The sequence below is a fragment of the Thalassophryne amazonica genome, chromosome 5, assembly GCF_902500255.1.
Source record: "Thalassophryne amazonica chromosome 5, fThaAma1.1, whole genome shotgun sequence".
NCBI classification, from domain to species: Eukaryota; Metazoa; Chordata; class Actinopteri; order Batrachoidiformes; family Batrachoididae; genus Thalassophryne; species Thalassophryne amazonica.
Window position 1 is genome coordinate 48,645,813 of NC_047107.1, and position 10,347 is coordinate 48,656,159.

The 10,347-nt window shown below is 43.6% G+C and overlaps 1 long non-coding RNA gene across 1 annotated transcript; it reads right to left on the minus strand.

The window, feature by feature from the left end:
- Positions 1 to 292: 292 nt before the first annotated feature.
- LOC117510431 lies at positions 293 to 10,287 on the minus strand. The gene is made up of 2 exons (XR_004560725.1): positions 10,164 to 10,287; positions 293 to 643 (listed from the first exon to the last, which is right to left on the minus strand). It is a non-coding gene; the product is annotated as an uncharacterized LOC117510431 (long non-coding RNA).
- Positions 10,288 to 10,347: the final 60 nt, after the last annotated feature.

The following is a 10,347-nucleotide window of genomic DNA, read 5'->3' on the forward strand; positions in this document are numbered from 1 at the left end:
AGTGAATCTTGGAGACTGATTGTCCAGGCCACAGACAGTTAAAATAAATAAATAAATAAATAATGAACAGTGGTGCTATTTGAATACAACAACATCTCATTCTTTGAATTCTGCAGAATCAAAATTAAAATCCAGCAGCACATTTTAGTTCTTCTCTCTTCTTCCCTCTGACTTTGCTTTGTCCCAGTGCTCACCCAGATCTTCGTCTTCTCCTAGATTAGAGCAGATTATTAATTCCTCTCCCCTTATAGTCTGGGTTCTATGGGGACTCAGGCCATCAAGAGGCCAGGGCTTTACTACAGGGTTTCAGCCAGGCTTTGCTCTGGGAAGCTGGGGACTGTAGCAGCAAACCAAGGTTAATCTGGTTTTAGGAGTCTTTGCAAGGAATCAAAAGTGGCTTCTACTCACTTTTTCTAACCTGTGATCTTTTATCATGGTAACTTGTGGTTTGTGTTCAAAAACAACACTAATCTTTGGGTGTGCTGTGCTGGGGGATTTTGGAATTGTTCTTTTTAATCACTGAAAATATTTTCTAATCACACCTGAAATGAGACCATCTGCTACTTCAATTTCAGTAAAAACAGTCACATATTGACCTTGATGAGTGACATTTTTTATGGAGAGTATCCACTTTTGTGTTCTACTGTTGGAGTTATTCTGTAGATATACTGTTTTATTTTTATCATGCATGTTTTGTGTTCTCTGCTCTGGTAGAATGTAGTTCTCTCTGCTCTGATAAAGTGTATTGTACTGATGTGATGGGTGAAGGTTACTTAAGATATGTGACATGACGTGTTTCTGCAATAGAGAATTGAATGTTTCAACCACAGTGTGATTGTGATACATCAGTCCTTTTGTCAGAAAAAGTGTGATTAATCGTTGGATGTCTTAAACACATCTTAACCGAGCCCAAGATTAAAAAAGGTTCTGAACATCCTGAATGTATTATGCAATCAGCAGTTCCAGCTGGGCGTGATCGACACCAGAGAAATCCTTGGCCAAGGTAACTCAGACCCTTTGACGGGACTGGCTCAATCCGTTGGCTGGAATCTGAAAGGTTGACGGGATCACCGAGAAGGAAAGAGACCGACGGAGTGTGAGTATAGAATTTGATTCTGATAAAATTGTTGTTGTGAATGGTGGCAGTAGGCTGCGTAAAATAGAAATGTTGAAATAGTGAAATAGTGACAGAAAGTCACGGTTAAACAGGGAAATAAGTGCACAGTGAAAAGGCAGTTAAACCTCGCAGGGATGGTGGAGTCCCCTAATGCAGGACATTAGTTAAATTCCACGGGAGGGCGAGCTCCCCTGACCTAAGAATTCCCGTACGATTATTAAAAGTGTTTCTATATATTTGTGTAAATAAAATAACTGTGTGAGTGTAATAAAAGTGACTGAGTGAGAGTGTGGAGTCACTTCGATTCCCCTCTATGAAAATCTCACAGGAAAGTAAGTAGTAAGTTTTGAGAAGAAGCAAAGGCAAGGCCTTCCCGTGCCCTCCGGGGTGGCGAAAGGGAACGCACTTCTCAGAATAGTTGATTACTACCCTGTGATTGTAACAACACCAGTGGATTAGGACCCTGTAGGGGCAAAACCATCACTGGTCTAAAACGTTCTGAAAACACAAAATGGGAAAATCTAACAGTAAAAATGAGAGACCTAAGTCCCGGGACGATCTAAAAACAAAAGATTGAATATACATGAATAAAATTGATCCAAATTCAACAAAACACTTAGATAAGTGGATAAAAGATCATGGATTTGATGGACGCCTGCAGAAAGAGTCATTAACTAAACTAAAGAACAGTATTGAGAAAAAGTGTGGAACAAGTGAGAAAAAGAAAGAAAAAGAAGGTCAAGGTGAAATTGTAGCATGGGAAAGAGAAGTTGAAAAACGAAAGAAGGGCCTTAGAGAAGCAAAGGAAAGACAGAAAGAAACAGTAAATGATAAGAAGGAGCAGGGGAACGTGATGTTTCACAGACAAGAAGATAATGAGACAGGGCCTGCGGCTCCAAAAGTAGAAATGGTAGTAAAATTGGATACTACAAAACACAGTCAGCCAGGAGCTGAAATAAAGGAGAATAAACTCTATCCAGATTTACCACAGGGACAACCCCCATCATATGTAGACCCTACACAACACGTCATGAGAACACGATCCAAAACACCAAAAGATGAAGAAAATCAACTGGACACAAGCAGACGTTAAGGCAGCTGTGGAAGGTGTAACTCCCCCACGAGAAGATATAGCCCAGTACATTATTGACATAACCGCTTTGGTTAAATCCTACAATCTTAGAGGGGATGAAGTTCAACAAGTCATAATGGCAACTGTGACAAAGGATTGGGCTGATGTAAAAGGAGATTGGGATCCTGCAGAGGCAGACCACACTCCATTAGCCCATGATAGTCAGGAATTGGAAGACCAATTGGCCGCACTACTGCTGAGAATTAAGCAGAAATACCAGCAGAAGTCAAATTACACAGAAATAAATCGCACAAAACAGAAAGATGATGAACCATTCGAAGACTATCGACATCGAATGGAAAAAGTTTTTAAAGTGCACAGTGGTCTTCTACCACTGAAAAATGATAGCGTGTATGAACAACAATTGAAAAATGCACTCCATGCCAACTCCAGATCAGATATCTGGGCATGGGTAGACAAACACATGATAACGCTCCCAACAGCTGGGTTACAAGAGTATGTAGACCACGCCATACACGCAGAAAGAAATCTGAAAACAAAAAAGGCAGCCCCAAAAAGGAAACAGGTGACTACCTTCTATACTGATGAGTCTGAATGGCAGGAAGGCCAAGTTTTTTTTCAAGGCAGAAAATTCGGACCACCTCGTGGGCGGGGCCGTTTTAGAGGCCCACCCCGAGGACGTTTTCAATCAAACCCACAGAGGCAATGGAAGCAGGACAGGCAAGGAAATTGGCAGGGCCAAGGCCAGTCAGCTCCTCCAAAGCCCTGGGCTGGAAGGTCAAATGAGTGTTGGGTTTGCGGCAAATTAGGACACTTCGCCAAGGACTGCCCACAAAGAACACAGAATCCGCAATGACTAACCGCCCGACAAGCAACATCAACGGGACCTTTAGTCCCTGAGGCAGATCTAAACCTTCAAGATCTGCTGATGAGTGATGTACCTAAACCGGAAGTGACTTTAATAATGAATGGGAAGCATGTTGTTTTCCTATGCGATTCGGGCGCATGTAAAACATGTTGCTCATGGCCGGTAGGGTTACAGCCCAGTGATGAAACATTTTGGGTAAGAGCAGCCAATGGGAAGACATGTGCTGTCCCTGTGTCCCAACCCATGTGGATTCGGGACCCAGAAGGGAAGTCATGTTGCATCTCTGTATTGATGATGTCCCAATGTCCGGTTAATCTTCTCGGACGAGATGGTCTAACTGCATTGGGACTGTCTCTAGTGTCGGACAATGGACTGTTGCGAGTAAAACGACAACATCAGCTGCAGGTCTTTACTTTAGGCTCAAATTACGCCCTAAACTGCTACTATTATTATTTTCTGAAGCTACGAGATGCTAGCCCCACCTCTTTTGGTGCATCTGTTCTGTCGTTTGCTAAAACATTGTTGTCTCATCCTGAACAAACACATGAACCGGAAGATCTTCATGTCACATTGTGGTTCAAGAGTACTCCAGGACCGGACGGTAACTATGAGAGCCTCTTGGAGGAAGTAACCCCAACATCTGCAGTAGCAGACTGTATTTACCATGATGGGAAAAATAGAGCTGCAATTGCGGTCTCTCATGTTCCTCCAGAAATTCAGAGATTACATAGGACTGGGACTCCCTTCCATGTGTCCCTCTTCAAACCATATCTCGTGACTTGGCAAAGCCTAGGGTTTATGGTCAAAAAGGGCATAAATGCAACCGATTGGGTTGAATCCCATCCAGGGAGTGGAGAATTTTTCAGTCCTTCCACCGGTCTATTCCGTGTACTCCTTCTCCATAGAACGGATTTGGAAGCAGGGAGTAGTGTTGACCATTGCGATAATCCTCAACAGACAGCATGATCATATTTATTGAATCCAGAGGATGAGCAGAGGTTGGTAGAAGTTCCACCTACCCTCTGGTCCCAAGGACCCTCTGATGTAGGGCTAGTAAAAGGAGCCCTACCAGTGCAAATTAGACCAAAAACGGAATATCGCCCATGTGTCCGGCAGTACCCTTTGAGACCCGATGCAACGGAAGGGATCCGGCAGGTAATCCAAGATCTATTGAAGGCAGGAGTCTTGATCCCCTGCCCAGATTCACCATGTAACACACCTATCTTTCCGGTAAAAAAAGGCCCCTCCCTCCGTAGGTTGGAGAATGGTGCAAGACCTACAAGCTGTCAACAATGCTGTTGTTCAAAGAGCTCCTTGTTTCCTGGATCCGTACACGTTGTTAAATTCGTTGCGACCAGATGCTAAAGTATTTACTGTCGTTGATATTAGTAATGCTTTCTTTTCTGTCCCGGTTGATCCAGACAGCCAGTTCTGGTTCGCTTTCACATACGCAGGACAAAGGTATACATACACACGATTGCCACAAGGATATGCTGAAAGCCCAACCATTTATTCCCAAGTAATGTCAGCTAGTATAGCCAAATTTGTACCACCAGGTGGTAGCCAGATTTTCTTGTACGTAGACGACATTCTGATAGCCTCTCATGACAAAGATACCTGCATCACAGACACTTTGGCCACCTTACATCACCTAGCCAGGGAAGGACATAAGGTCAGCAAGAACAAATTACAGTTGTGGTCCCCGACAGTAAAGTATTTGGGACATGAATTGAGTGCACAAGGACGCACTATTGTTCAAGACAGGAAGACGGCTATTCTCCAGGCACCCAAGCCATTGACAAAAAAGCAGATGATGTCCTTTTTAGGCATCACTGGCTACTGCCGTAGCTGGATTCCAGATTATGCGCAAATTACGTCTCCTCTCTTGAAATTAATGTATGACGAAAGTATATCCATGTCAACAGCATTAAAGTGGACCCCAGAGGCGGAAGCGGCATTTGTGCAAATCAAACAAAGTCTGGTGTCTAGCTCGGCTCTAGCCCTACCAAATTATGACAAACCATTTGTTCAAACTGTCGATTGCAAAGGTCATTTTATGACTTCTGTATTGACGCAGCAATATGGAGAAAGGCTTCGCCCGGTTGCCTACTATTCTTCCAAATTAGACAGTGTTGCTTGTGCACTTCCTCCGTGCGTACGTGCAGTAATAGCAGCCTCTATGGCTATAGAGAGTTCTGCCGGAGTTGTGCTTTTCCATTCATTAATACTAAAAGTACCCCATGCAGTGTCAGCATTGCTGCTACAAACAAATATGACATTTCTGTCTCCAGCACGTCATCTTTCTTGTATGGCTACGCTCCTATCTCAACCCCATTTGACTATTGAACGCTGCACAACAAATCCTGCCACACTCTTGCCCATCCCAGTGGATGGAGAACCACATGACTGTGTGGAGGAAGCCCAACGAGTATCTAAATGTAGACCCGATTTAAAAGATACATCTCTTTCAGAGGGCACAGTGGTATTTGTGGACGGCTCCTCAAAGAAAAATCATTTAGGAGAAACGATGACTGGGTACGCGGTAGTGACACATGATAGTGTACTACAAGCTGTCAAGCTACCTGCTAACATGTCGGCACAAGCGGCCGAACTGGTAGCTCTCACCGTAGCCTGCCAAATTTTCAGAGATCAATCTGTCACAATCTATACTGATAGCCAATACGCATTTTCCACGGTGCATGTGTTCGCTCAACAGTGGAAAAATCGTGGAATGGTCACTTCAACAGGGAAGCCTGTCACACATGCCACTCTGCTCACCAAATTATTAGAAGCAGTCCAGCTACCTAGTCAATTGGCTATTTGTAAATGTGCAGCGCATACAAAAGGGATTGATCTTATTTCCCAAGGTAATGCGTTCGCTGATGAATCTGCAAAAGCTGCTGCTGAAGGCCATCTTCATGTGGTTGCTGATCCTAACACACTTACAATTGATAAAGCAACTGAAGTAACACCTGATCTCTTGGTAGAAATGCAAAATCAAAGCCCGGACAGTGAGAGGAAATTATGGGAAAAACATGGAGCCGTCAAAAACAAGGACGGTCTCTACATGTGACCCCTTAACAAACCTGTGTTGCCCAAAAATTTGTATAAATGGGCAGCTATTTCGAGCCATGGTGTTTCCCATGTCTCGACAGGGGGGATGATTAAACAAATCGAAACAGTGTATACAACATTTGGATTTAATAATTTTTCAAAACAATTTTGTAAAGCATGCATGATATGTGCAAAACACAACGTGCAAGGGAATTTGAGACCTCTACGAGGAAAGTTCCCCGAACCACAATATCCATTTCAGACCATACACATGGATTATATTCAATTGAACAAAAGTGAAGGGAAAGAATTTTGTTTGGTCATTATTGATGCATTTTCAAAATGGGTCGAGATCTTCCCCACAAAACATGCAGATGCATTAACAGTGGCAAAAGCACTGTGCAAAGACATAGTACCTAGGTATGGTATACCAGAAAAAATATATAGTGACAATGGACCGCATTTTGTAAACCAAGTTGTGAGAAACATTGGACAACTGTTTTGCATAAACCTAAAAAACCACTGTGCATATCACCCGCAAAGCGCAGGACTAGTGGAAAGAATGAATGGGACAATTAAAAATAGGCTAAAGAAGGCGATGGAAGAAACAAACAGACCATGGACACAGTGCGTGGACTTAGTAAAAATGTATATAAACATCACAAGTACAGCAGGATTAACACCATATGAGACCCTTTTTGGCCGACCGTACAGATTGCCTCAGTTCAGAAATCCATGGGAAATACCAGAAGAAGCAAACCTAGCTGATTATATGAGAAAGATGCTGGAAAAGCAAAAGGACAGGACCTCAAACATTGATGATCCCATCTCTCCACAGGACGACCCTAAAGTGGTACCTGGAGACTGGGTACTGATAAAAAGCATCAAGAGGAAACACTGGCACTCACCTAAGTAGGAAGGTCCATTCCAAGTACTGCTCACTACACCCACAGCCTTAAAAATAGGAGAAAGACAAACGTGGATACATTTAACACATTGTAAGAAAGTGATCTCTGTAAACCCAGTGTAAGTACGGAAAGTGAGCAAGTCTGATAATAGTGTGTGGCTCTGGTGTTAAGATCCAGGGCAGACACGAAAATCAGCAGAAGAAATTACAAGCCACTGACCAGAAACTTAGGACACTGACTTTAGGGAGATCCTGACTATGTCGCGCCATACACCATTATGGATGAAAACAGCATTGTGCTGCTGGGCATTAGTGTTAGGAGCCATAGCAGTCACTATATGGGGAATGCACGTGTGGACACCATTAATGAAAAAGGGAATTGACTATGGGGAAGTAGAGAACATCACAACCAGAACAGACGAAACTACAAGTGGAAATTCAATCCGCCGCGTTAAACAATATGTGGTTACCTCAAAGGGAGTAACCTGCTACAATCATGGGAGGCAGATACTATGCGGACTAAATCCTTGTGAAGACCAGGAAACATCCTACCAATGGTTTTATGCCTGTTACACCACGCCCAGAATCTATTATGTTGTACAGATACCCTTTTTGGCCCTCAGACAAGATAGCTGGATTGGTGATCCTGGACAATGGCTGGCTTATGATTTCTACATGACTACAGGTTTTCCCCGTGCCAGTCACTGGTAGGGAAATACCTTTCTAACGAATGGTTACCCGTCCGCCTGGCCACAAAACTCCTATGGGTGGACAGACGAAGCGTATAGTTGGAAAAATATCATATCAAACCTAACAGTCAGCGGCCGAACCAAAACAGTGACATTCACAATAAACTCGTTAAAATTCCCGATAAGCAGACCAATCGAACGGATATGTCACACGTTTGCACTGTGTGCATACAAAGCGGGGTATGATCCTTGCTGGAAGATTGTGCTATGCCCAAAGACACCAAATACAAATGCCTCAAGAGACACCACGAATCAAACAATACTGGGTGACCTTCTCCCCGGACCGGGGTCTGTAAGAGCCAAGCAGGCCCGCTTGCATAAAGGGCTTCTGTCAGCAGATGATTGGTTTTTGGTAACTACGGGAATTAGCGGACAAAATAACAATTGGCTCCTGATGGCGGAGCAAGCAGTAAAATCCACAAAACAGGATTGCGTAGTATGTATGGGGCCCCGACCAATTTTACAGGTGATTCCAGCAGCAATATCGGACGACTGCCTATTGGTGGTAATGAAAAATACAACAATAATACACCGAAACCACAATTGTTCAGTATGGGACCACATTTACCCCGTTGTGGCTGCGGTAAAAAACAAACCAATATTCTCAGAAAAGGTAGCTTTGGGAAATTTCTCCTGTATCAAACTGCCCGGAACAGGGAAACCACTGGGAAATCTGAACGAGACTAAGTGGTGTAGTCGAATAATACAGATAAACGGTTCGTTTGTACCAGTCAGCCGAAGTGACGTGTGGTGGTGGTGTGGAGATAATAGAATTTTTGACAGATTGCCTAGGAATGTGTCAGGCTACTGTGCTTTAATGTCCCTACTCCTCCCAGTAAAAGCCATTCCCATTTTAGCCAAGGACTTGCTGACGCACCTAAAGTCTGTGGTGCCTCAAAATTGGCATAAAGTAAAAAGAGATTGGAAAGGTGTGGGAGATCCAACATATATTGACGCAATAGGAGTCCCCAGAGGAGTGCCTGATGAGTACAAACTGGCTGATCAGATAGCAGCTGGATTCGAATCCTCCATCTGTTGGTGGTGCTCAATTAATAAGAACGTAGACAGAATAAACTACATCCACTACAACGTGCAGAAATTGGGAAATTGGACAGAGGAAGGTTTTAAAGCGGTACATTCCCAACTGGCAGCCACCTCACTGATGGCCTTCCAGAACCGCATAGCCCTGGACATGCTACTCACTGAGAAAGGAGGAGTCTGTGCAATGTTTGGAGAACAGTGTTGCACATTCATACCGAACAACACAGCAGCCGATGGAAGCCTGACCCAGGCCATTGAGGGCCTGCGGACACTGAACAAGAAGATGAAGGATCACAGCGGCATTAATGCCGAATTCTGGGACTCGTGGCTGGACGTGTTTGGGAAGTATCGCACTTTGGTCTCCTCTGCGCTTATATCTATAGCAGTTTTTGCTGCAATTCTGACCTTGTGTGGATGCTGTTGTATTCCTTGTCTACGTGTTCTAGTCAGTAGAATGATAACCACTGCTATCTCACCAGCCAGACAGGATTCAGCTCAGGCATACCCCCTTCTGGGTAACCATCCAGGCGATAACGATGATGAGACTGATGAAGAAGACGACTACGACCACTATCTTCCAGATCTGTTCCCTGATCCAGGTGATTATGGTGAACCTGACAATGACCTCAACACCAACGATAAGACCTCCCGAGTGTAAATGTATTCTTACCATTGTTTAATGACCCTGCAGCTGAAAATCTGAATAAGAAGTGGTTGCTTAGTAACAATTGTTTACTTTTAGGTGAAGATGTAATACCGTTGGAATGCATGATAAACAGGGGGGAAATGTTGGAGTTATTCTGTAGATACACTGTTTTATTTTTATCATGCATGTTTTGTGTTCTCTGCTCTGGTAGAATGTAGTTCTCTCTGCTCTGATAAAGTGTATTGTACTGATGTGATGGGTGAAGGTTACTTAAGACATGACGTGTTTCTGCAATAGAGAATTGAATGTTCCAACCACAGTGTGATTGTGATACATCAGTCCTTTTGTCAGAAAAAGTGTGATTAATCGTTAGATGTCTTAAACACATCTTAACCGAGCCCAAGATTAAAAAAGGTTCTGAACATCCTGAATGTATTATGCAATCAGCAGTTCTGCGGCAACAGCTCACGCGCTATCACTCTTCCCCTCAGGAGCTGTACCGCCCATGTATGTAGGGAAGTCCTAAATAAAAAGAGCGGGAGCGCAGGCCAGACTTTAGTGTAGCTTTGGTGTACAGCCTGACTGCACTCCTCGCGAGCTTAAATTGAATTCTATTTCTCACTTGTTTTATTGCCTGGTTGTCTCTTCCTCAAAGCAAAAGGCACAGTATTCTGAACCTGACATCTACGATGCAGATTTTAAAAATGGCTAAAGAAGAAAGCACATTTTGGACAACCTCTCAAGGTCTTTTGTTGGTAATTGAAATAGAGCAGCTGTACTGGAGACACTGTGTGCCAGTCGCTCCATCCTGTTCTGTCTTTGAGTGCTGTCATTGTTTCGCTTTGTTAGATCTAGCCTGAGGCCCCCCATAG